The 25,474-nt window shown below is 45.1% G+C and overlaps 1 long non-coding RNA gene across 1 annotated transcript; it reads left to right on the forward strand.

The window, feature by feature from the left end:
• The first annotated feature begins 579 nt into the window (after positions 1–579).
• Positions 580–23,201, forward strand: LOC141985956 (uncharacterized). The gene is made up of 3 exons (XR_012639076.1): positions 580–956; positions 16,009–16,181; positions 21,313–23,201. It is a non-coding gene; the product is annotated as an uncharacterized LOC141985956 (long non-coding RNA).
• The last annotated feature ends 2,273 nt before the right edge of the window (positions 23,202–25,474 follow it).

Below are 25,474 nucleotides of genomic sequence, written 5' to 3' on the forward strand. Positions count from 1 at the left end.
GGTCTGTAATCGAGTGACCAAAGAGATTGAAGTGTTCTCCGACTGTCCAGGAGACACCACTGACTTCCTGAGGAAACTACAATCCATCGGTGATCTTCCTGAAAACACCATCCTGGCCACTATGGATGTAGAAGCCCTCTACACCAACATTCCACACAAAGATGGACTATAAGCCATCAGGAACAGTATCCCCGATAATGTCACGGCAAACCTGGTGGCTGAACTTTGTGACTTTGTACTCACCCATAACTATTTCACATTTGGGGACAATGTATACCTTCAAATCAGCGGCACTGCTATGGGTACCCGCATGGCCCCACAGTATGCCAACAATTTTATGGCTGACTTAGAACAATACTTCCTCAGCTCTCGTCCCCTAATGCCCCTACTTATAACATTCAAAAACCAGTCGGAGAATACTTCAATCTCTTTGGTCACCCCCCCACCCCCCACCCCCCGCTCTCCTGCTGGTAATAGCTCACCTTCCCTGATCACTCTGGTTACAGTGTGTATGGTAACACCCATTGTTTCATGTTCTCTATGTATATAAATCTCCCCACTGTATTTTCCACTGAATGCATCCGATGAAGTGAGCTGTAGCTCATGAAAGCTTATGCTCAACTAAATTTGTTAGTCTCTAAGGTGCCACAAGTACTCCTTTTCTTTTTGCGAATACAGACTAACACGGCTGCTATTCTGAAACCTAACAACTTTAAATGTTTAAAGAAGATGTTATACGAGCTGCTTGGGAAGTTGACTAGGAAACACTTATCAGAAAATATTGAATCATCAAAACCAAAACTTTTTGCAGAAAGGTATTGGGAGGGTTTCTTGGGTCCAGAGTAGAATTTCTAGTCAAAATGAGAGACAGAAAAAAAAAATCCAAACAGCCCGGTGATTAGGGCACTCTGCATGATTCAAACCAGGGATTTGAACTTGAGTCTTCTACATCCGAGGTGAGTACCTTAACGCCTGAGCTCTTGCCTCTTGCTAACCCCACTGCACTCTGGGGTGAGTACATATCAATCTATCAAACATCTAGTCTCTCCCCCCACCCAACTCTTCCTCTCCCCATTCTGGGGTAGATCTCTCTCTCTCTCTCTCTCTCTGAGGATTGTGGGAGTGAGATGGAGAGTGGGTGTGCTTTGCTGTTCTCTGTGTTTCTTTCTGTTAGGGAAATGGGGTTTGAGGTTTATTGTATGTTTGTTTACTTTTGTGCTTGTTGTGGGTTCCATTTCAGGCTTTCACTTTTTTAGCAGGCTATCTGCCTGCCCTTTGGGCTGGCCAAGATGAGAGTGATCTCCATTTATTGTGGATTGTGAGGGTTTAACCTGTGGCCATGGGCTGCTGGTTTTGCCTCCAGACTCGGCCTCTGCGGAGGAGTGTGTTCCAGTTGTGGGGAAGGTAACTGGGTTTATCCATGTGCGGTATGCCTCCTGCATGAGCAAGACTGTTCTGTTGTTGCCTTGTTAGCCTTGTTGAGCCAGTGGTTGTGGAGGCGATTTTGTGCAGGGTATTTTTGTCCCTGTAGTGCTCCTCGCAACACCTGCTGTTAAAGTCACTATCACTAATGTTCCTCCTTTTTTAGAATATGGGCAACTGTCTAGAGACCTGGTGAGTTATGGTAAGATCACCAGCCCTATTAGGAGGATTTGGCATGTCTTGCCCTTTCATAGGGAAGTTTATATGCTATTAAACAATGCTTCCAAAGTTTTAAGTTTACCTGAGGTATAGGATTGGGGGGTGTGACTATGTTGGGTTTGTTAATTAATGATCTGGAGGATGGCGTGGACTGCACCCTCAGCAAGTTTGCAGATGACACTAAACTGGGAGGAGGGGTAGATATGCTGGAGGGTAGGGATAGGATACAGAGGGACCTAGACAAATTAGAGGATTGGGCCAAAAGAAATCTGATGAGGTTCAACAAGGACAAGTGCAGAGTCCTGCACTTAGGACGGAAGAATCCCATGCACCGCTACAGATTAGGGAGTGAATGGCTAGGCAGCAGTTCTGCAGAAAAGGACCTAGGGGTTACAGTGGACGAGAAGTTGGATATGAGTCAACAGTGTGCCTTTGTTGCCAAGAAGGCTAACGGCATTTTGGGCTGCATAAGTAGGGGCATTGCCAGCAGATTGAGAGACGTGATTGTTCCCCTCTACTCAACATTGGTGAGGCCTCATCTGGAGTACTGTGTCCAGTTTTGGGCCCCACACTACAAGAAGGGTGTAGAAAAATTGGAAAGAGTCCAGCGGAGGGCAACAAAAACGATTAGGGGGCTACAGCACATTACTTATGAGGAGAGGCTGAGGGAACTGGGATAGTTTAGTCTGCAGAAGAGAAGAATGAGGGGGGATTTGATAGCTGCTTTCAACTACCTGAAGGGGGGTTCCAAAGAGGAGGGATCTACACTGTTTTCAGTGGTAACAGATGACAGAACAAGGAGTAATGGTCAAACAAGTTGCAGTGTGGGAGTGTTGCCGGCACCCAGTGCCGAGAGGCTGAACAACAGCTTGAGTTGGTTCGTTACCTGGTGTGCTACACCCAATAATCACAACGGGGTGGAGAAGCAGAAAAGTTTATTTGAAGCTTCAAATAGGTACAGGGAGATTTGAGAGCAGGAGGTTACACAGGCTTTTATACATCCTTTTTCCCAGCATACTTATCTAATAGCAAGCTGCCCCAAGTATCCATATAGCCAGCCAATCCGGTTCCCAGCTAGTTCCCTGGTTCTCTGTATCATTTCTTAAACTATACATAAAGCTGCTTTATTCAGCATTGTTCTTCCATATCTGCCCTGTTTGGCCTTGCTTAGTTTCAGGCAGTCTGACTCTGCAGCATATTGTTGCAGATTCTCAGCAGAACTGCTGTGTGTGCCTCCAGGCAGGGGGGCCAAGGACACTTGGGCCTAGTACACAGAGCTGCTGCGAGTGCCTCCAGGCGCGAGGGGGGCCAAGGACACCTGGGCCTAGTGCGAGGGGGCTTCATCGACACTCGTGGTCTTCCATCCCCTCGAGTTACCTAGTGGCCATGCCCCAGTGTCCCCAACAACTCCCCCCTTTGAGAACACTCAACAACCTTGGCTCTGAGTTTTCTCACTTGGGCTACTTATTTCTTTACAATAGGACTTTGCATAAGCACTTTGTGATAGCCCTGAAAAGAATAACTTATTAACTTTTGCAAAAGGGCCCTGACACATGATACTGCACAGCATAACACCAGTAATACAAGCAATACAGGAAAGAGAAGTTTCAATAGCAGGCTAAATAAACCACCAAGCCAAGACGACAAACCCCAGCCTGAAAACAAGGTTTGCAACCAATCGTTCTCTGGGGCAGTATAGGCAACCTGTGCTCCGGCTCGGGCATGGGCCTCAGCCTGTACCACCTTTTCATAGATCTCATAACTGCTATCATTTACATATACACAACATCGGGGCCCGACGAGGGCACAAACCCCTCCTTGGGATGCCAAGAGATAGTCCAAAGCCAGCCTGTTTTGGAGGGAGAACGTCCTGAGCTGCTGTACCTCTTTATTTAATGTTTTTACTGCTGACCCTAAATCACTAACCGAGTCCTCTAACTCTAAGGCAACTTTCTCAAGTACCATCTGCAGCCTTATAGTATAGCGGCCTATGCATGCCATGGCTGGCCCGGAAACCAGTGGCGCTGTTCCCAGTACAGAGCACCCTACAAGCTTCTCGGTTGTGAGGGAATTCTTTATATTGCCCTCCAATGCCTTAGTCAGTCGCCGCAGGGTCTTTTCTCGTGACTCAACAGAGGTGTCTCGGGCATTTCTAATCTTTCCTTTGGGCAGTGTGGCAGTTATTGACAGATGAGGAACTCCATGAGCTATATAACAGCTACCTGTCCAGTTGGCTGGCAGCACCTTGTAAGCCTTTCGGCCACATACAAAATAGTGACCCTGTAGGGCCCAGTAAGGACTGTTTCTTAAGGGGATTCCTGGGATATTTAAGGCTGCTTTGGCTGCTTTTTTAAACAATTTATATGCCTCTAAGGGGGCATCTTATTTTTTTGATTGGGTACAAGTGGGGGTGTTTCTAATTGTGCCGTTCAAATTACACTCGCCATAGGGACCACTACAAACCCACCATTGGCTTGCTACATTGGAAATGTTAACTGGACGGCAAGTTACATTTCCAAACCCCTTTCTTTTATGGTAAGATTATTTGTAAGAGTTTCCCTAAAAGGGGAGGAACCATTACACCCACACTGTTGGCCTCCCCTTTTGGTCTTTATCCAATACCCATCAGCCCACTGTGTAATAACACAGGAGCTTTTTCCCACAGGACGCCCATAGTGATCAGATTGGTTTTGGGTAAAACATAACACTCCCTCAGTGAGTACTGCAACTGAATACTCCTGGTCCTGATAGGTGGCCTGCTGTAAAGAGGTCTTATTCCAGAACGGGGAGTCCGTTCTTTCCTGCTCTTTGGTGGCGGCTAATTCTGCTAGGGTCAAGGGCAGCATGTCAAGGGGCATTCCCGTTTTGGGGGACAGTGGAGTTGGAGCACATACCCAGCGATCAGTCTGGTTTGTTAAAGTAGCAACATGGTGCGCAAGCGAAACAAAGGAGTTATGCTCCTGATATGCACAGTTTGGAAATACCAATACAGAGAATAACAGTGTTACCCAATTAATTATCACCAGAGTCTTCCCAACCCAGGGTCTCCAGTACCTGGGTGGGCTCATTTTAGCATTAAGGTGCCTGCTATTTGTGTCTTTTAAACAGTAGCTTTAGCCCGAGATCGTCACTAGATGAGGAGTCAGCAGGTTGGACGGTCCACTGTTCTGCTGACGAGGGGGTGGGTACTGCCTTCAAACGAGAGGGATGGATCCAGTCCTTGTGTCCCTCGATCTTTGCCGCTGTATGGGAGATCAGCAGGACAGTATAGGGTCCTTTCCACTTTTCCTGGAGAGGCTCGTCTTTCCAGGTACGAACAAGCACCGAGTCACCGGGCTGTAAGGAGTGGAAGAGTGCAAGGGGAGAGGCTGGGAATCCTTGGTATACCTGTGAAGAGACAAGAGAACAGCAGACAGGGAACACATATACTGTGACAAAAAACCATTATCCAACTCCCATTCCCCTAACAGAACCGGCGTGCCATTCATAGGCCATGCCCTTCCAAACATAATTTCAAAGGGACTGAGCCCTAATCTACCCTTTGGGAGAACGTGGATACGGAGTAGGACGAGGGGCAAAGCATCAGGCCATCGCAGTGAGGCTTCTTGGCACACTTTTGAGAGATGCCATTTAAGGGTCTGATTGGTAAGCTCCACTACACCACTGGCTTGCGGTCTCTAGGGCGTATGGAGTTTCCAGGGGATCTGTAAGGCACGTGAGATGCTTTGAATGATTTTTGACGTGAAGTGTGTCCCGTTGTCAGATTCCATCCACAGGGGGAGTTCAAAGCGAGGAATGATCTCCTTAACAAACTTGAGGGCCACTGTTCTGGCAGTGCAGTTACGGCATGGGAAGGCTTCTGGCCATCCGCTGAACCGATCCACTATAACAAGGAGATATTTGAACCCTTGGGTCCGGGGAAACTCAGTAAAGTCTATTTGCCACACTTGTCCAGGGCCCAGAGTGGGTTCTAGGGCAGCTGGTGGCACAGGATGTCCCGGTCGGGGGTTATTCTTTTGGCAGACTAACCAGTCCGCTTGTACCTGGGCAGCCAGGGGTCGGAGTCCGGAAGTGATAAAGTATTTTCCCATTAGTTGGATAAGTGCTTTCCTGCCAGCATGAGTGGTTTGATGTAGTTTCTGCAGCACTGGCCGGATTAGGCCCTTTAGTAAGAGGACCTTCCCTTCTGGGGAATGGAGCCATCCCTCCTTTTCCCGGAGACCGAGTTTGTCAGTTAGCTGTCTCTCCTCCCCAGAGTACTGAGGGGTTGGAAGTTCCCCTACTGATGGGATAAAGGCATGCATATGGGCATTCTCAGTCTGAGGGGATGGCAGGGTGGCAGCATGCTTAGCCTCTCTATCTGCCCGGGCATTACCTCTGGCCACGTCTTGATCCTCCCTTTGATGGGCTTTACAGTGTACCACCGCCACTTCCGAGGGAAGTTGTACGGCTTCTAGGAGCCGGAGGATTTGGGGCCCATACTTGACTGGGGAGCCTTGGGCTGTCAGCATTCCCCTTTGCTTCCATAGGCCAGCATGGGCATGCAGCACACCAAAAGCATATTTTGAATCAGTAAAAATGTTGACCCGCTTTCCTTTTGACAGTTCAAGTGCACGGGTCAGGGCTATTAGTTCGGCAAGCTGGGCAGAGGTCCCAGCAGGCAAACCTTCAGCTTCCACGGTGTCATGGATGGTCACAACAGCATAACCCGCCCTCCTTTGCCCATCTATTACAGTACCGTTACCATCAGTGTACCACTCATAATCTGCAATTGGGAAGGGTACATCCTTTAAATCCGGACGGCTGGAGTACTGGACATCTATGATCTTTAAACAGTTATGTTTCTGTTCCTCTATTTCTGGCAAGAGAGTGGCTGGGTTAAGGGAGGGGCAAGACTGTAAGGTGACTTCAGAATTCTCTAACAGCTTAGCCTGGTACCGAGTAATCCGAGCCTGGGTGAGCCAAAGCCCTCCCTTTGCATCCAAGACGGCTCGGACCATATGGGGAGTATAGATTTGCATAACCCCTCCCAATGTTAGCTTCTCGGCTTCCTCAAGCACTAGGGCAGTAGCTGCAACCGCCCATAAACATGCCGGCCAACCCTTTGCAACCTGATCCAGTTGCTTAGAAAAATAAGCCACAGACGTCTCCATGCTCCTAACAGCTGTGTGAGCACTCCTAGGGCCACCCCCCTTCGTTCATGTACATACAACTGAAACGGCTTAGAGAGATCCGGCAGGCCCAGAGCCAGGGCTTCCATCAATTTTCTTTTCAGGATTTTAAATGCCCTGTCAGCCTCTGGGGTCCAATAGAAGGGGTCATGATCTGCTCCTTTTACACAGTCGTACAGGGGTTTAGCCCACAGTCCAAACTCTGGGATCCATATCCTGCAAAAGCCTGCCATACCCAGAAATGCCCTGAGCCACTTACAGTTACTTGGGGTAGGAACTTGACAGATAGCTTCCTTTCTTTCGCTTGAAAGCTGACGCTCCCCTTGCTGTATGTGAAACCCGAGGTACTGTACCTCTGGGAGGGCAATTTGAGCCTTACTCCGTGCTACCTGATATCCCCGGAGTCCAATAAAATTCAGGAGGCTCATGGTGGCTTTAAGGCAGGGGGTTTGGCCCACAGTGGCAATTAACAAATCATCTACATACTGCAGAAGGAGGGCCTCCTCATTATCCCACTCCTCTAGGTCCCTGGCCAGAGCCTGGCCAAAGAGGGTGGGGGAGTTTTTAAATCCCTGGGCCAACACTGTCCAGAAAAGTTGCTTTTTAACCCTTTTTCGGTCCTCCCACTCGAAGGAGATGATCTCCTGTGACGGGGTGGCAACTGGGATGGTAAAGAAAGCATCTTTCAGATCAAGGACTGAAAAATGGGTATACTGTCCCCCATAGAAGCCAATAAGGTATACGGGTTAGGGACAAGAGGGTGCAGAGTCTTAACCCATTCATTGACTGCCCTTAGGTCCTGTACCAGCTGATACGTGCCATCAGGCTTCTGTACGGATAGAATGGGAGTGTTCCAGGCTGACTGACATTCCCGGAGAATACCATACATTAGGAATCGATCTATAGTTTCCTGTAAACCTTCTCTGGCTTCCCTCTTGATTGGATACTGTTTTACTTGCACTGGGCCTTTCCCTGGTATGAGCTGAATAGTAATGGGGGTCTGGTGGGTGGCCTTTCCTGGAATCCCTGATGCCCACATGAGGGGGTACACTTGGTTTTCCCACGGGCTCCATTCTGGGGCTTGCATGGCTGAGGGCTCAACTGCAAGGGTCATGATTCATGCATTCTCGGGGGTAAGGTAAGGGTTATTTCGTCCTCAGTAAAATGCAGGGTGGCACCGAGGAGACAAAGCAGATCCCGTCCCAGCAGAGGTGTTGGACACTCAGGGAGGTACACCAGCTTGTGGGATATAGTCCTGTTTCCCAAAGCGCATTCCGCTGGGGCATACACTGGGCACTTGGTGTCCCTGCCTGTGGCTCCCACCACGGTAAGGGAATCTGCTACTGGCAACTGAAGAGGCTGATTCACGGCAGTTCGGGCCGCTCCAGAGTCCACTAAAAAATCTATTTCTGAGCTTCCCACCCGCATCTTTACTCAGGGTTCCAGGGGTAGGGTGGTCCGTCTCCCCTGACACCCCTATTCCTGCTCCGCCATCGCCATCATAGGGGAACCCCCCTTTTCTTTCCTCTTTGGGCACTCATTTTTCCAGTGTCCCTCCTGTTAACACAGGGCACACTGGTTGCGACCCAGTCGTCTCTCCTGCAGGCCCGGACGGTCGCGTCCACGGCCCCTTCCTCCCCAGCCACTTCTCTTAGTGCCGGCCTGTACCGCTGTTTCCATCAATCTCACTTGCTTTCTCTCCTTCTCTGTCTCTCTCAGACTATAAGCTCGGTTTGCAGTCTCTAAGATTTGTGCCATGGTCATGCCCATTAAATCCTCCTTTTTTTGTAACTTTCTCTTAATATCAGGGGCTGCTCTGCTCGTAAAAATTCCCTTAATAATTGACTCAGTTGCCTGATCATCGGGGTCTGCATTAGTGTTCTGTAGAATAGTGTCCCGAATACGCTGTAGAAAGGCCCCTGGGCTTTCTTTTAAATCCTGCATTACTTCATATGGCTTTGCCCAATTATTATGTCGGACAGCCGAGTGATGGAGTCCATGCAAAAGCAACTCCTTATAGGAGGTAAGGCGGGTCATATCCCCATGATCATTTGGATCCCACCTGGGGTCTGCTCGGGGGACTTACAAGGTGTGGGTGTAGGGGCCGAAGGGGACACCGGCTCTGCAATTACAGTGGGGGTGGGGGTGGGGGTGGGGGTCTGGGGACTAACATTAGCTGCTACCGAACCAGTCGGAGTCAGATTACAGAGCTGTAAAATATCTGGTCGAGTACATAAAGTCAGAAACAAATGTGCATACATATGTTCATTCCATTTACCCATTCACTGACAAAACAAAACTAATTGGAGGATCGTGTTGTAATTAATTGACCCTCCTGGTGGCCACCACTCCTGGTCCTCTAGTTGATATTGAGGCCAGTCAACTGTACAGAATCGTTTTAATTGGCTCTTAGTCATCGGATCTGCACCAAATACCTTCCAGTTTGCTAGAATGCACTCTAGGGGCGTACACCGTGCCCTAACCCCTGAGCTCTGTCCCTGTCCCATACCTACAGGGTAACTCTGGGCGTCCGCAGGTTCCAACAGAGCATACAATCCGGATTTCAAAAGGTTCCTACCTTATCCAAGGGACCGGTTCTTCACCGTGGCCTGCAGCTGCTCCTCCCCATGTCTAAGGGACCGGTTCTTCACCGCCGTCCACAACTGCTTCTCCACTATATGAGTGCGTTGCACCGTTGTGCCCTCCGGGGTCAATCAAATCGCGTCTCCTCCGAGGCCCCCGATGAACTCACCGGTGCGCGCTGGGCATCGGTTCTCACCGCGATCCTCGACCTCCAGGAGGGGTCCGGGCAAGGCTAAATTGCAGCCTTGTCGCCCACCCAGGGACGCCAAAAGCTGTTGGCGGCACCCAGTGCCGAGAGGCTGAACAACAGCTTGAGTTGGTTCGTTACCTGGTGTGCTACACGCAATAATCACAACGGGGTGGAGAAGCAGAAAAGTTTATTTGAAGCTTCAAATAGGTACAGGGAGATTTGAATCTCAAATCCTGTACCCAGAGCAGGAGGTTACACAGGCTTTTATACATCCTTTTTCCCAGCATACTTATCCAATAGCAAGCTGCCCCAAGTATCCATATAGCCAGCCAATCCAGTTCCCAGCTAGTTCCCTGGTCCTCTGTATCATTTCTTAAACTATACATAAAGCTGCTTTATTCAGCATTGTTCTTCCATATCTGCCCTGTTTGGCCTTGCTTAGTTTCAGGCAGTCTGACTCTGCAGCATATTGTTGCAGATTCTCAGCAGAACTGCTGTGTGTGCCTCCAGGCAGGGGGGCCAAGGACACTTGGGCCTAGTACACAGAGCTGCTGCGAGTGCCTCCAGGCGCGAGGGGGGCCAAGGACACCTGGGCCTAGTGCGAGGGGGCTTCATCGACACTCGTGGTCTTCCATCCCCTCGAGTTACCTAGTGGCCATGCCCCAGTGTCCCCAACAGGAGGTTTAGGTTGGATATTAGGAAAAACTTTTTCACTAGGAGGGTGGTGAAGCACTGGAATGCGTCACCTCGGGAGGTGGTGGAATCTCCTTCCTTTGAGGTTTTTAAGGCCAGGCTTGACAAAGCCCTGGCTGGGATGATTTAGTTGAGGATTGGTCCTGCTTTGAGCAGGGGGTTGGACTAGATGACCTCCTGAGGTCCCTTCCAACCCTCATATTCTATGATTCTATGTTGCCACTGAGGCCAGAGCCTGTTTTTGTAGTGGTAGTCTGAGACATTTGGTTAATCAGTGCCTTAAGAAGGCTGCTTGGTGACCCTGTGCCTGGGAATGTGGGGGTTTGAGAATAAAGCACAAGGTGGGGTGGCTGTGACAGAGACTGTGTCCCAACAGGCTCCAGCTGTCTCTGGGGATGTTGGTTCTGGGAGGTCAGTGCCCCCTTTACACTCTGGGAGAGATGGTATTACTGGTTCTATGGCTCCTGACTCAGTGGCCTCATGGCCTGAGCCTGATTGCAAAATGGAAGTTGAGCCTGTTGCTATGGAAACTGTGGCTGTGGCTGAGGATTCTGGCTTGTTGGCAAAGCCCCTATGAAGGGGTATTCACCCCCACACCAGCCCAGGAAGGGTTAAGGAAGCTGAGAAAGGGCCAATTAGTGAGACAGATCACACACATGGGAATTAGGCTGGAGAAGCACCCCTGATCAGAAGATGAAGCTCAACTGAGCAGGTATGGGCTGGGCTAGCATGAAGCCAGGAAGCTGGCAACAGAAATGGCTGCAGTGAGAAAGTCTGTAGCCGCCCTCTGCTTTAGAGACAGAAGGAGGGAACACAGGGAGAGAGTGGGAGCCTGGCTCTGAGTAAGGGCATACCCAGAAGAGAGAATGGTGGAGAAGAAAGCCTGTGGGTGGTGGGTAGAGAACAGCAAGACTGGTGACTGAGCAGACCTTAGCTGCGTGTTGTAGGGTTCCTGGGCTGGGCCTGGGATCCCCTACCAGCCACTGATTGACTGGCATTGCCCGAACAGTGGGTCCAGTGAGACTCTATACTCCAGGAGGAGAAATCCCATAGGGATCTGGCCAAAGGGTCAAGTCACAAACAGGAAGCAGGAAGCTGCAGCTCCTAGAGTGAGAGAGGGGCTGCAGAGCGAAAAAGACAACAATGGGGAGAGACCGCAAGGGGAGGCGTTGGACCTGGAAGAGAGCTAATCTCCAGAACAGCCAGGAAGAGGCACCACCCACAGTGAGTGAATACCCTGTGACAGCTTCAAAGTAAAATATGGCCGTTGAAGTTGGAAGAAAATAGAAAAGAGCATAAACTCTGACAAGAGGGGGCTCCAGTTTCTGAGGGTGCTGTAAAGCAGACTAGTTTGGTCAGAGCAGTAGGGAAGCACACTGTTGAGGGTCCTGCTGAGGGTGGTTCTTTGGTTGGGGACACAGAGAATTTTCAAGTGTTAGTTTTGCCCCCTTGGTCCCAACAGCCCCCTACCTCTGGTTTCTCTTTTGTCTCTCTCTCTCTCTCTCCCCTCTCAAGGTCAGTAGTGACTCTGAGTCTGAGTGTGTGGGGTCTGACGAACTCAGATTCTTTTGGATCCTGAACTCACGGAGGGGGGATACCCCCAGATACTATTGGTAGGTTTCCAGATGAGACTAATGGAAAATGTGGAGTAGAGGTGGCGGATAGATTAAGATCAGGAAACCTGTTTTTGTTATCTGCTTCGTATACTATGTGATGTGTTTCTGTGTCTGAGTTTGACAAACAGAAGTGGTACAGACTGGGGAAAAAAAAAAACTGATAACCAAAGTTCGTGTCTGTGGCCAATGGCAATGTTGGGGTTTAATGGATGTAGGAAACTAGGATGTAGGTGTTTTTGTTTGAGGTTTTTTTTGGGGGGGGGTTCTGTGTCTGTCTTTTTCTTATTTTTCCTGATGAGTACTGGTCTGATGGATAATTTTATATATGGTTCTCTGAATGTGAATGGGTGCAGGGACATTAAAAAAAATACGGCTCTTTTTGAATACCTGTTCCAGAAAAAGGTAGACATTACATTTTGCAAGAGCCGCAAACAGAAGCAGGGAACCAAACCGACGGGCTTGCTGATTGACAAAGAAAGGTTGTTTGTTTGTTTTTTGAGTCATGGTTCCACTGCAAGCCCAGGTGTTCCAGTTTTGGAGGGGGGGATAGGGTGAAGCCTGATTCAGTTCGGTGGTTGTACAGGAAGTTGTTCCAGGCCATTTATGGATGGCTCAAGCTACTTTTGAGCAATATCATCTCTTTTTGATTTAATGTCTATGTTCCTACTGTAGGAAAAGACAGGGTGTGGGGGGCTTGGGGGCCAGTTGTTTTTTGGGGAGGTTCAGAGCTTGGGGTGCTCTTTTGACAAATTGTTTGACAAGTGATATTTTAATTTTTAATTGTAAACTTAATAAGAGATTGGATAGGAATCATTTGGAGCCACATCCACTGTCTGCTCAGTGATTTGCAACTCTTTTACAGGCTTCTGACCTGACTGATGTAAAACGACATTTTCACCCTTACATGCAGCAGTATGCCTGGCTGAGTGCTAGCGCCAGCTCTTTCTCTATGGCTTGTTTGGACCATTTTTATGTTTTTACCCTATTGGGATTTCAGATCATGGTTTGGACTTATTTGTGTTTCTTCTTTCTGTACACAACAATAATCCATATTGGCATTTTAACACTCACCGTTTACAAGACACTCACTTTTGGGACTCTCTCAATTATTTTTAGGGAGCCTGGTTTGCCTCAATGGATGTTTTCCCCTCCTTGAGGCAATGATGGGAGGTGGGTAAAGTTTAATATTAAATGTTTACATCCCTGAGCCTGTGTCAAAGTATTGAGGAGTTAGTGTTGGGGACTGTAGAAAGAAAAAATCTTTCATGGCAATAATAAAAGGAGGACTTGTGGCACCTTAGAGACTAACCAATTTATTTGAGCATGAGCTTTCGTGAGCTACAGCTCACTTCATCGGATGCATACTGTGGAAATTGCAGAATACATTATTATATACACAGACACCATGAAACAATACCTCCTCCCACCCCACTCTCCTGCTGGTAATAGCTTATCTAAAGTGATCATCAAGATGGGCCATTTCCAGCACAAATCCAGGTTTTCTCACCCTCCGCCCCCCCACGGACAAACTCACTCTCTTGCTGGTAATAGCCCATCCAAAGTGAGCACTCTCTTCACAATGTGTATGATAATCAAGGTGGGCCATTTCCTGCAGGAATCCAGGTTCTCTCACCCCCTCACCCCCCTCCAAAAACCACACACACAAACTCTCCTTACAACGTGCATGAAAATCAAGGTGGGCCATTTCCAGCACAAATACAGGTTTTCTCACCCCCCCACCCCCATACACACACAAACTCACTCTCCTGCTGGTAATAGCCTATCCAATGGCAATAATGATGCTGGTTCACATGAGAGCTTGAAATGTAGAAAACAACTCTTGAGAGACCTGTTGAATAGTAAAGTTCAGGGTGCACTGGTTAGGCCCTGAAACTGGCTCCTTTCTCGAATGGATGCCTGGAAAAGAACCATGCAGAAAGGATGGCTGGTGTAGTCATACAGCCTGATCAGACCTACTGTGCCCCCAACAGGTCCATTTTTAATAATCTTTTCCTATGGCAGGATGTAATTTCAGCCTCAAAAATGTTTGATTTGCACATTGGGTTGATTTTCCTTGACCACAAAAAGGCTATTGATCATGTAGATCATGGATATTTGTTTTGTACCCTTTTTTGCTTTTGGTTTTAGCCCAGGTTTGTGTCCTACATTCAGTTACTCTATAATGATACATATAGTCTATTTAAGGTGAATAGTGTTGTGAGCATTTTCTGGCCTTTTTCTCCCTGTTCCAGTTTATACTCCAGTGAAAGTGTCTGCATATGCTGTCAATGGGACTGTGTTTATTACTCATGATTGTGATGTCCAGGTTTTGACTGAATGTCAGCTCTCTTAAGCAGGTTTCCTCAACTCCCATAAATTGGGAGAAGAGTGACACACTCCAGCTGGGGGCTTGGGTGATCTCCTGCATTCTGACTTTTCTGGGGGTTGGGGGGCTATTGTGGAGCCAAACTGGCTTTAAGGCAGTGGAAATTATGCTGAGACCAGAAGATATTTTGGGTAAGAATTGAGAGGGAGTTATGGAAAAATTGGAGGGGAGGTTGCAAATGTGGAAGTAGTATTTGCCTTGACTTTCTTTCCAAGGGCAGATGTTAGTCATTAATTAAATTGCCTCTATGTTGTGGCATAAGTGTATTGTTTTGGATTCCCCTCCACTCTTTTTAGAAAAAGTTTAGAAGGTTCTTTTGGGCTTTTTCTGGGATGGCCATCATTGTCTAAGACAGAGTATTTTGTATCTGCTCATTGTGGAAGAGGTTCAAAGTTTCACTGATTTTTTTGAGCGGAGTCACTACTTTTCAGTTAGTCTCTGCAGCAGCTGTTGTTTGGGGATGTGCCTGTTCCTTGGAAGCAACTAGCCTTTCCTTTTTCTTTGGTCGGTCGGGGGATTGGGTTTTGATTGAGAACTTTTTTGTTGGACCCTGGGTATCTCAATTTTGAGGTGTTACTCAGTTCTTATCAAAACCTTTTTAATGCTTGAAGATTTTTTTTAAAGCTTTTACCACAGGATAGGTGGCTGGAGTTCCCAGGACTGCTTGCTGATCCCCTTGTTTATAACCCTGCCAAGAGAATTCTAGTTTTGTCCCTTATTGCAGCAGGTGTAACAAAACTTGTTCATTTAATTGATTTTACATGGGTCTCACAGGATATCTTGGCTGTCAAGCTTCGTTTTCATTCTGTTTGCTGGGGTTCTCGGTTTTTATCACAGGTGGAATCAGCCCGTCCAAGGGGCACTATTGCCAGGCTAGACAGTTGCCTCCTTGAGCAAGCCATTCCTGATTATACTAGCATTTCTGTTTTCTTTCCTGTTGTGGATTGGAATGTTGACAATCCTGGCACCTTGCTTGCCTTCAGTGTGTCTTCTGAATTTACTTTTAATAGCTTAGGCCATAAGTCATTGTATATGCTTGTGGTAAAAATTTGTCATTTTCAAATGCTTGTTGATGATCCCAATACGATATTAGAAAACAGCTTCTGGTGATGGATGCCAGTCTGGCACACTGTATACAATCTTCCAACTGAAAAGAGGATGGGTGGCCTCCAATGGAGAATTCTTCAGGAGGCTATTGCCATGAATGTGTCTATGCATCATTTGACTCCAAAGGTGTCCATGTCATGTCCTTTTTATGACATGGAGGAGACTATTTTCATATGTTTCTTATTTGTTCCAAGTTACAGCCATTATTTGTTTTACTTCAGGGTATTTTTTGTTTATTGTCTCAACAGTAAAAATAAATACAGGAGAAAAATTAAGTATAGGTTCATAAATAGATCTGTGGGATGCCTTGCAAAGCTTATGTTGGGTAAAGCAAAGATGGCCATTTCAAAAAGTAGACTATGTAAATTATTTGGTACTGGGGCTTCCGATGTTCTCTGTGTGTGTGTGTGTGTTAAGATTTTTAGTGGTTTTACACTTTGATTTGAAGTTTAGATATTATACTCTTATAAGCTATTTGGATCAATTCATTCAACTGTGGGCTATTGGAAATCATTCTGTACTAGTAGGGATGGGCAATTATTTTTTTTCTTGTTTTTACTGTGCTTGTTTTAAAAGTTTCTCTCTCTTCTCCCCCCCCCTCCCTTTCCCATTCTGGGGTAGATCTCTCCCCCCAGCCCCAGAATAGATTTCTCTATCCTCTTCCCCTCCCAACCCCTCCCTCCATGAAGTTCCATCCTGGACTGGAGAAATCTTCCTTATAAAAGTTTAATCCAAACCAACAGAGGAGTGCGGATTCATATCAGAGACTTGCGCCTGGTTCTCCCACATCCCAGGTGAGTGCCTGGGGCACTCTTGTTGGTGTTGTGCCTCTTTCTCTCCCTCTCAAAATTTTGAAATGGTTGGTTTTGTTCCACATCAAAATGGAAACAAAGGTCAAAACCTCAACATTTTTCGTGAAACGGTACTCTTGTTTTCCAGCCAGCCCTAGTTATAAACAAACATTTTAGGCTTCCATAGACATTTATTTTACTACAGAGTCCAGAAACACTTAAATTAAGCCAATTGAGGTCTAAAATAAATGTGCACAAAAAGAGAGAAATGTGCATGTTGTTCGTCGAACATCAACTTTTTAGGAAGACAGTATGTGAACCAATAAAAGTTTGGGAACCACTGCTCTAGATCCCTTTCCCCTCCCCACCCTCGATAGTTCTTATGAACTTTGTTACCAGGTGTGATTAGACACCAAATAAGTCAGATGTACATTAAAAATGTCATGATAAGATAAAACACTGAGTATAAGGAGACAGATATTATGGAGGTTACAGGTGACAGAACTAGGATCCTCAAAGCAAGGCTTAGCTTGAGAGGGAAGAAACAGAAGTATTTGGTATTCATAAAGATAAGCATCAAGTATAAGTGAAGTTTAAAAGAGAGGGGAATGGTCTAGGTGTTTGAGCACAGGAACTTGTAATCCTAGCTCTGGCACTGACTTGTATTATCTTTGCAAATGTATCAAATCCACAACTTTAATAGGAAGAATACTTACCTAGTTCAGGGGAAGACTAGTTAATATTTGCAGCACTTTGAAGATTAAAGTGCTATGTAAGTATTGTTAGTACTAAACCAAGCAAAATTTATTCTGGAACTTCCCAGCCATAAAGCTATATCTTTCAAGTACTTTGCAAGGAAAATGCATATCTTATGTATATATAGCACTTCCATCCTGAAGGAACACAGTTTTGTAACATGCTGAAAATGTCTGGTTGGCAGATGTATGGTCATTTTATGATCGTGTGTAAAGAGCAGTCACAGATCAGAGGGCAAGTTAAGTTTGTCTGGGTTACTATAAGACCGAATTTCCATATTTTACAATATTTTTGTTTTACATTCCTGGATTTCAGATGCTTATGATTTTTAAAACTACTTTTACCAACAAAGGCTTTATTATGGTGATAAATTAACATCCTTAATTCTTGTTTAAACAAAGCTTTTCGCTCTGGGAACTTCATTTGGTTTGGGGCTTAAAAAAAAAAAGGCCCTCAATGTTAATTTGATGTATATTATTGACAGGGAAGTTCCCAGGTGGCCAGCCTATAGCTTTGAAACTTCACACTAGCTTTCTGGAATGTGCCACCCTGGAATTTGTTTAATCAGACATAAACTAAGTAAATTGCACCACACACCCTTCCCATGTAGCCACAGCCTTGTCTGGATTGAATCCATTGGGCTGTGTCCTCCTTACTACTGCATGTGAAGCCACAGCTGCTAAAAATACTTTCTTTTGTCTAGGGCTAGGCGGGAAGCTGCACCTCACAATGTTAGAAAAATGACCTGGCCCCAAATGATCCATACTTCTGTAATCCCCAAGACGGACTACTGCAATTCATTATAATTTAGGAATAAGCACACAGACTTTAAAGAAATTTAATTTGAATGCAGCAGTCCATCTCCTCATCAAAAGTAGCTGCTGAGATCACATCACTCCAGATACTCTGGTACACTGCCTTCTGCTGATACACTTGCTCAAATTCAGAGTCTCAGTTATAATCTAAAAGGCCCTCCATGGCACTGACCAAGCATCTCTCCCCACAACAGTTACATTCCTCAGGAACTATGAAACTGTCAACTCGGTCAAGGATGAAACTTACAAGAGCGTGAGAGAGTTCTTGAAAGCTGGCCCAAGGCTAGGAAAATCACTGTGATGAAATAAAATACCTACAAATGTCAGTACCTTCATCCATTTAATCTTCCCACAGACATATCATAATAATTCTGTGCTCCAAAATGCAACAGGAGATGGCCTGTTTGGTTGCAAGAATTTTTTTTTTTTTTTAAAATGGTCCTCAAGCATTAGACCAGTGGTTCCCCAACTTGTTCCGCCACTTGTGCAGGGAAAGCCCCTGGCGGGTCAGGCCAGTTTGTTTACCTGCCACGTCTGCAGGTTCAGCTGATCGCGGCTCCCAGTGGCCGCAGTTCGCTGCTCCCGGCCAATGGGAGCTGCTGGAAGCGCTGCGGGCCGAGGGACATTCTGGCCGCCACTTACTATATAAATAGGACTATGGTGGTCCTTAAAATGGAGGTTTCTGGGTCTGGAAGAACTATGATAGATTACACAAGACGAAGATACAGGTAATCTCATAACCTTTGGTAGCCAACAAAAAAAATCTTAGTGACAAAGTAGCTTAGGCTATGTCTACACAGGGATAAAAAAAATCTGCAGCTGCCCCAGGTGAGCTGACTTGGGCTCACGGGGCTCGGGCTCCATGGCTGAAATACTGCTGTGTAGATGCTCTGGCTGGAGCCTGAGCTTGGGGACCCTGTGAGCTCCATGAGCCTGAGTCAGCTGACCTGGAACAGCCACGGCTGTACTGTGGGTCTTCTGTCCCTGTATAGACGTACCCTTAGAGGGCACTTCAGTGGATCTTAGATGCTCCATTAACGTTCTGGCTAACAGGACACCCAGGTCACAGATTTAGCATATATGAATACATTTTAAAAAGCCACATGCCTAAACGTCATGATCACAAACACCAAGTGCCTGATCCTTCTCCCACCTAAGCTAACTTTACACTGGTGTAACTCAATGGAGTTACTTCTCATTTACACCAGTGTAGCATATATGGGGAGAATCAGGCACAACGTCCCCAAGCTTCCCCTCGAATGTCATTTACATTTAAAGCTTTGCCCACACACAGACTTGCACCAAAATAACTAAAAAAAAGTTTAAATTAAATTAATACCTTGTGTTATTTCAATAGAAGTCTATATGGACACTCATCTTTCAAAATAAGTATCTTTTTTTAAGTAGATAAAATAGACTTGTTCTGAAATAAAGTGTCCTCACACAAACTTGTACCAAACCAAACTAACACAAGGAGTGAATTAAAGCCAATAAAGTTATTTCAGTGCAAATTTGTGTGCAGACCAGCCCTCAGTGAATAGATAGCAAAACATAGCAGAGCTTTCACTGTTCTATTTGCGCTGAGATAGTGAATTATTTTAACTGCTGCTCTTATACAACAAAGGATGGGTGAGAGGTAAGAAAATACCGTGTTATTGGAGATCCTTGGATATTATGGCTTGAGTAGCAGCACACTTTAAGAACTGTCATGTAGTCAGTGTTAGGATTGGTGGGTAAAGACAGGGGGATATGCATTTGAGCAACATTATTTGTATTACAGTAGCACATAGGAGACCTCATCCTGAATCAGGACCCTATTGTGCTAAGCACTGTACAAACACAGAACAAAGGATCTTACAATCTAAGTAAAGACAAGAGACAACAAATGGATACAGACTGGGAGTACAAGGAAACAATCAAACAATAGTAGTCGGCATAAGAAGCAGTGCACAGCTCTCTCACATAAGAAATCTAGAACCCTGCTTCAACCTTATTAGCAATTCACTTTGGAGGAAATGTATTTGTATTGCATTCTTCCTTTTAGTGGTGAGAGGAGCCTGAGGCTCAGACAGGATTTGTCAGCTTTGATTTGAGAGCCCTGAAATACGTGGAAATCCTGACAAACATGAGGAACAACTATGAAGTTATTTATCCTATGTTCCTAAAGTGTCTACGTTTAGATCAATGTTTTCAAAAGTGAATGCCAAAGCTAGGCACTTAAGTCCAGATTTTTAAAGGTATCTAGGTGTTAGCTGCTTTCAGCATAGCAATGTCTAACTGATTTAGGAGCCTAAATATCATTTTCAAAAGGGACAGTCAATGGGATTTTGGCTCCCAAGTGCCTAAATCCCTTTTGAAAGTGAGACTTACATGGTTGCAATGCTGAACCCAGCAATACCTTTAAACAATCCAGGCCTTACATCCAAATCTAAGTACCAAAATAAATAGTATGGGTTTCAGAGGTCTAATCACAACAATTCCCAATGACTTCAGCTTCTTTATTACCACCACCAAACAGTTTATCCAGAAGGAAAATGGAGCATTTTTAGAGATTGCAACATAAAACATGACAATCCCAGTATCACAGACTTGGACGAGGACTTCTACAACAATGAGAGAACCCTGCTGACTTTCCAGTGAACCCACATTTTTGTGGAGAACATTGGAATGGATTTATGGGCCTGCCAAATACATGCCTAATATAACTCCACAGCCTTCAAAGGTTATATGGAGAATCAATACTGCTTTATTTGTATTTGTGAAATACAGAACCCAAAAAGCTCTTATGTGAGAAAAGCAAATTCAGCTTTAGAGCCACCACCATGGTGTTTGTTTGTTTGTTTGCTTATTTGTTTTTTGTTTGTTTCTATGCATCTTTTAAAGACCAAATTTTCTAATTTTACATAAAAGCCTGGGAAGGCAAATGGCCTGGTAGAATTCATTGTCTTGTTGCATTATAATACTACAAGGTGCCGTAAGTGGTAGCATGCATCATGTAGTTGTTCTTTCGCATTAGAAGAAGGATTATGGAGGAAATTGCAATGAATGCAACTGCTAATCATATTAAGAATTCTCACTTCACCTTCACTGGACATTCAGGAAATTGTACTGTATGAATGTTGTTTGTAGTGTTGGTGTACCCATGTTAGTCCCAGGATATTCAAAAGACAAGGTGGATGAGGTAATAACTTTTACTGCACCAGTTTCTGTTGGTGAAAGACAAGCTTTTAAGCCATACAGAGCTCTTCTTTAGGTCTGGGATAGAATGTATCAATTTATAGGAAACTATGGTCTGGTCATTTGCTTGACACATTGAAAGCACTTGACACCGCATTGCATACAAAAAAGGACTGAGGATGTGAGTAAGGGCTGGCAAACTAACATTGTAACCTAATGACTTAAGAAAACACATGCTGGGAGCTTAGAAAGTCAACAACGTTTATACTCAAACACAAAAGTCATGATAAATGAAGAACAAACCTATTTTTAAAAGTTAAAGTAGTAACAGAGAAGGGTAAAATGTGTAGTAATTTAAAATATTTACTCTTTTGTGTCATACACAGGTACAATCTGGGCTGATTGGCAGCTGTGTCCCCTCAATTCTCCAACCTGGGGTACCTATTACACTGCTTTGCTGTGAGATCTACCACTCCTGGTCTCCTCGGACAGCCTCGAGCATGTAACTTACTCCCTGTCATAGTATATGAGTGCTACTGCCAGCCACCTTTGAATTACACTGCAGAGTGACACCAGCAAACTCCCAGTCCCAGACTTTCCCCAGAAATGTATACCTTGTACTGCCCAGCTCTCTCCTGGGCAATACAAGCTCATATAAAAATCTGTCATTTTATTCACAGTAAAGGATATGCACAAATCCTGTTATCTCAAGTTGAGTTTCTCAAACACTTAAATTCAAACACACTGGTTTAGATAAAACAATAAAACAAGTTTATTAACTACAAAGAAATAGATTTTAAATTAATGCAAGTAATAACATAAGAGTCAGAACAGGTTACACGAAAAATAAAAGGTAACTAACGCCTAACTTAAACTAGACTGAATTCAAAGCCAAGGTCTCTCTCACCACAAGTTTCAGCAGTCTTACTGGCTGAACTTCTTTCAGTCATGATACAACCCCCATTCCAATGCTGCTTCCTTTGTTCTTCAGGTGTCATGGATGCCGTAGGTAGAGGGAAAAGGAGAGATGATTTGGGGTGTCCACTTTCCCTTCTTGTAGTTCTCTCTCTTCTTCAAGAAGCATCTTCAGCTGAGGTTCAGGAGACAGAAAGTCTCTGTGGATGGGAACCCCAAGCTATAGATTTTTTTGCCCACCCCCTTTTTCCTGCCAAAGAGTGGCCACTTATACTGGTGATGGTCCATTTGATTTTGTTGACACCTGGCTGAGGTATCAGCATTCCTTTTGTCTCTGGGGAACTGGAACACATCTTAGTAATACAATACAGAAGAATCTTCTAACTTCATATAGAATGTTGCCACACATATATTGCCAGTAATGATCAGCAAATTATGAGTTTTCAAACAATACCTCAACAAGGCATACTTTAGACACAATTTATCATAACCCTGTAAAATGGTTGGACACAGGGGTACACATCTGTTCTTGACTTTACTGAACATATTACTGGTTTCGTCTTGTATAATTTGAAGTGACCTTGTAGAGAGATTTAGGGGTAACTTTCCCTCAGATTTGTTTTTAACAATACATACCATCTGATGCCATCCGATCCATTTAAAAGGCAAACAACTGCTCTTCAGAAGTATTTTTATGAGCATCAGGGACCAGTCATCTCTAGCTGGGATGAATTAGCAGCAGCCTGATAGTGGGCAAACTCCATCCATGGCAGGTACGTCATCCTTATTTTACCTTCAATTTGTCACATTTGTAATTAGTACTCTATGGGTATGTCTACACTCCAATTAGACACCTCTGGCTGGCCCATGCCAGCTGACTCGGGCTCAGGCTAAGGGGTTATTTAACTGTAGTGTAGATATTTGGATTCGGGCTTGAGCTGCAGCCTGAGCTCTGAAACCCTCCTACCTAACAGGGTCCTAGAATCCAGGCATTTTGAATCCAGTGTCTTATGACTTATTACAACAATCTGTAACCCACTAACCTCCCTTTTTTGTCCTGTGACTGCAGAGGTATTAACAGGCCACTCTACCTTGATTCGTCCCTTAGAATATTATGCTAAACAATCTGTTCCATTGTGCATTTATCTCTGACACTGAATATATTTCCCAGACCTGAATAAGAGCTCTGTGTGGTTTGAAAGTTTGTCTCGCTCACCAACAGAAGTTGATCCAATAAAAATATTACCTCACCCACCTTGTCTCTGTAATATCCTGGGACCAACACAGCTACACCTACTCTGCATACAACATCATCATTATTATTTATACTTGGTCATATGTATGTTAAATTTATACTTTATATGATCCATTGAAATAACAAACAAACAATGCAATCAAATCTTGTCATGGTTGTTATTATGAGTTGGAGGTGTTGACAGTGATTAAACAAGGAAATACCATGCATAGGCTATACATAGCTATTGCAAAATTCAAAGAATTCAACCTAAACATTAAGGACAGATATTGTATCTACAAATGTGGAAAGATATGCAAGTGTCAATAATGTGTCTAGCTTTGTGATATTAATAGGTGACCAGGAATTCTTTAATTTAGGTCAGACTGTATAATACTAGATGCCAAGTCCTGCTCACCTGACTCACATAAGTAGGCCCACTGACTTCACTGAAATTACTCCTGTCAGTAAAGCAAGCAGGATTTGGAATTAAGGAGAATCACAAGATTCAGGTTAACATTCTTAAGCACTTAATGCCTAAATTACACCTAAATCCCAGTGACTTTCAATGAGGCCTACGCTCCTAAGACTCCAATCCTGCAAATACTTACGCATGTGTTTAACTTTACTACCATGAGCACTCTTGTGCTGGCAAATATAAACAGTCAAGTAACACATACACTTGAAGAGCTACATGTTCAAAGTTCCTAAGTCCCAGGCTACTACTTAGTCCTTGTCTATATTGGCGGCAGCGTGTAGCTACATGCCGCAGTGAAAGGCAGGCTGCGTCCACACTGTGGTGTGTAGCTACAAGCTGCAATGAAAGGCTCTAACAGGGGGAAGACTATGAGGAAAGATCTGGCAAAGGGAGCTGCTGGAGCCTTTCCCTGCTGCTTCCTCTCTGCCAATGTTCAGACTAGGATGTGTGCAGTCTGAACTAGTGGTCATAGCAGGGGCAGTCAGGCATAGTGATCAGAGCCAGAATCAGCATCCAGGAACCAAGCCAGGGGTCAGAGACAGAGATCAACACAAGTCAGGTCCAGTTCAGCAGCCAATCAGGAAGTCTCTCAGTTGCTCAGACAACTTCCTGTGCCTCCTTCTGGCTTAAATATCATGGTCAGGCCAAGTAGAGGGACTTCTCATTGTCCCACAGACAGGATCCTCATGGGCAGTGCCTCAGGGTGGGAGGTCAGAGTTCTTCTAGCTCCTCACTTCTCGTGGTTCTGGGTGAGCTGCCTAGTGGCAGCCAGTTGTGAGGGCTTCCTAGGAACCCACGAGCCTGGGTTTGAGACCTGTGGGCTCTTACAGCCAGAGTCTTTTGCTGAGACAGCAGGACCAACGTTACCAAAAAGAGCAGCATAGACATGGGAGGCACTGCTTGGGCATGCAGAGAGCCGTGCAGGGTACACACCCAAAGGTTAGGGCATGGCTTTACTCCACTTGCCTAAGCTGTGCCTCACCATCTACCCTGCTATTTATACCCAGGTTATCTTGGTACGTAGTGTATGTACTCTATATACCGCCTCAAGCATAGATCTATCATTAGTGTTTGTTAACCTTATACATATTTATTTCTTTAGCACCAACAATTTTCTTTCTTTGTACAGTAAACAAGATAAAGACAATCCCATCACCAAAGAGCTTACGTTCTAAAAATAGAGAGACGCAACACTGCAAATAGGTCCCATCAGCTTCTTCCCCATGATAGCCAAAGGCAGTACTCCTCATCCCCATAGCCCAAGACCTCCTCTAGTGACAGAGGCTGATTAAGGATTCAGGAATTATACCTTGCAGTCATACAGCTTGTCTGCAACAGGAGGCTTTCCTCCATGGTTTTCAGTAGGCTTTTAGTCGTGTGGTTTTCCATGGAGATAGGCTTGAACGCTGGGGCAAGGTTGATGTTTGTAACTGGGATTTAGAATCCCTCCATCTGTGTTCTATATTCCTTTGCTTTCTCCCTCATAACACCAACAATCTGCAGCAAGGGATCGACAGTTCTCTCTGAATAGCTTGGCTTTGCACCAACCAAAGCTGTGGAGAAAACAAATGTTCTTGTTTACTTTTCAGCCCACACTAAACTGTAATTAATACACCCCTCTGTTCAAAGTAATGCAGCAAGTGTTCACTCCTGAACAAGAGTTCTGTGGATCACCCCTTTCCTTTTCCATGATTCTGACAAACCTCCTCTGTCCCATAGAATAACTTTGCAACACTCAGGTAATACCTTCCATCAAACCCAAGCGTAATGAATGTCAGGACATGAGTTAAGATGCATTCTTTATCCATTTGTTTTTTACTAAGAGTTTTTGTTTTGCTCTTATTTGGATTTTATCCTGTGTAATTAAGGCTCCTGGCTGCCATAGCAGTAGGTGCTACAGAAGTTAGTATTAACAATAAAT

The sequence above is a fragment of the Natator depressus genome, chromosome 4 (genome assembly GCF_965152275.1).
Source record: "Natator depressus isolate rNatDep1 chromosome 4, rNatDep2.hap1, whole genome shotgun sequence".
Classification (NCBI taxonomy): Eukaryota; Metazoa; Chordata; order Testudines; family Cheloniidae; genus Natator; species Natator depressus.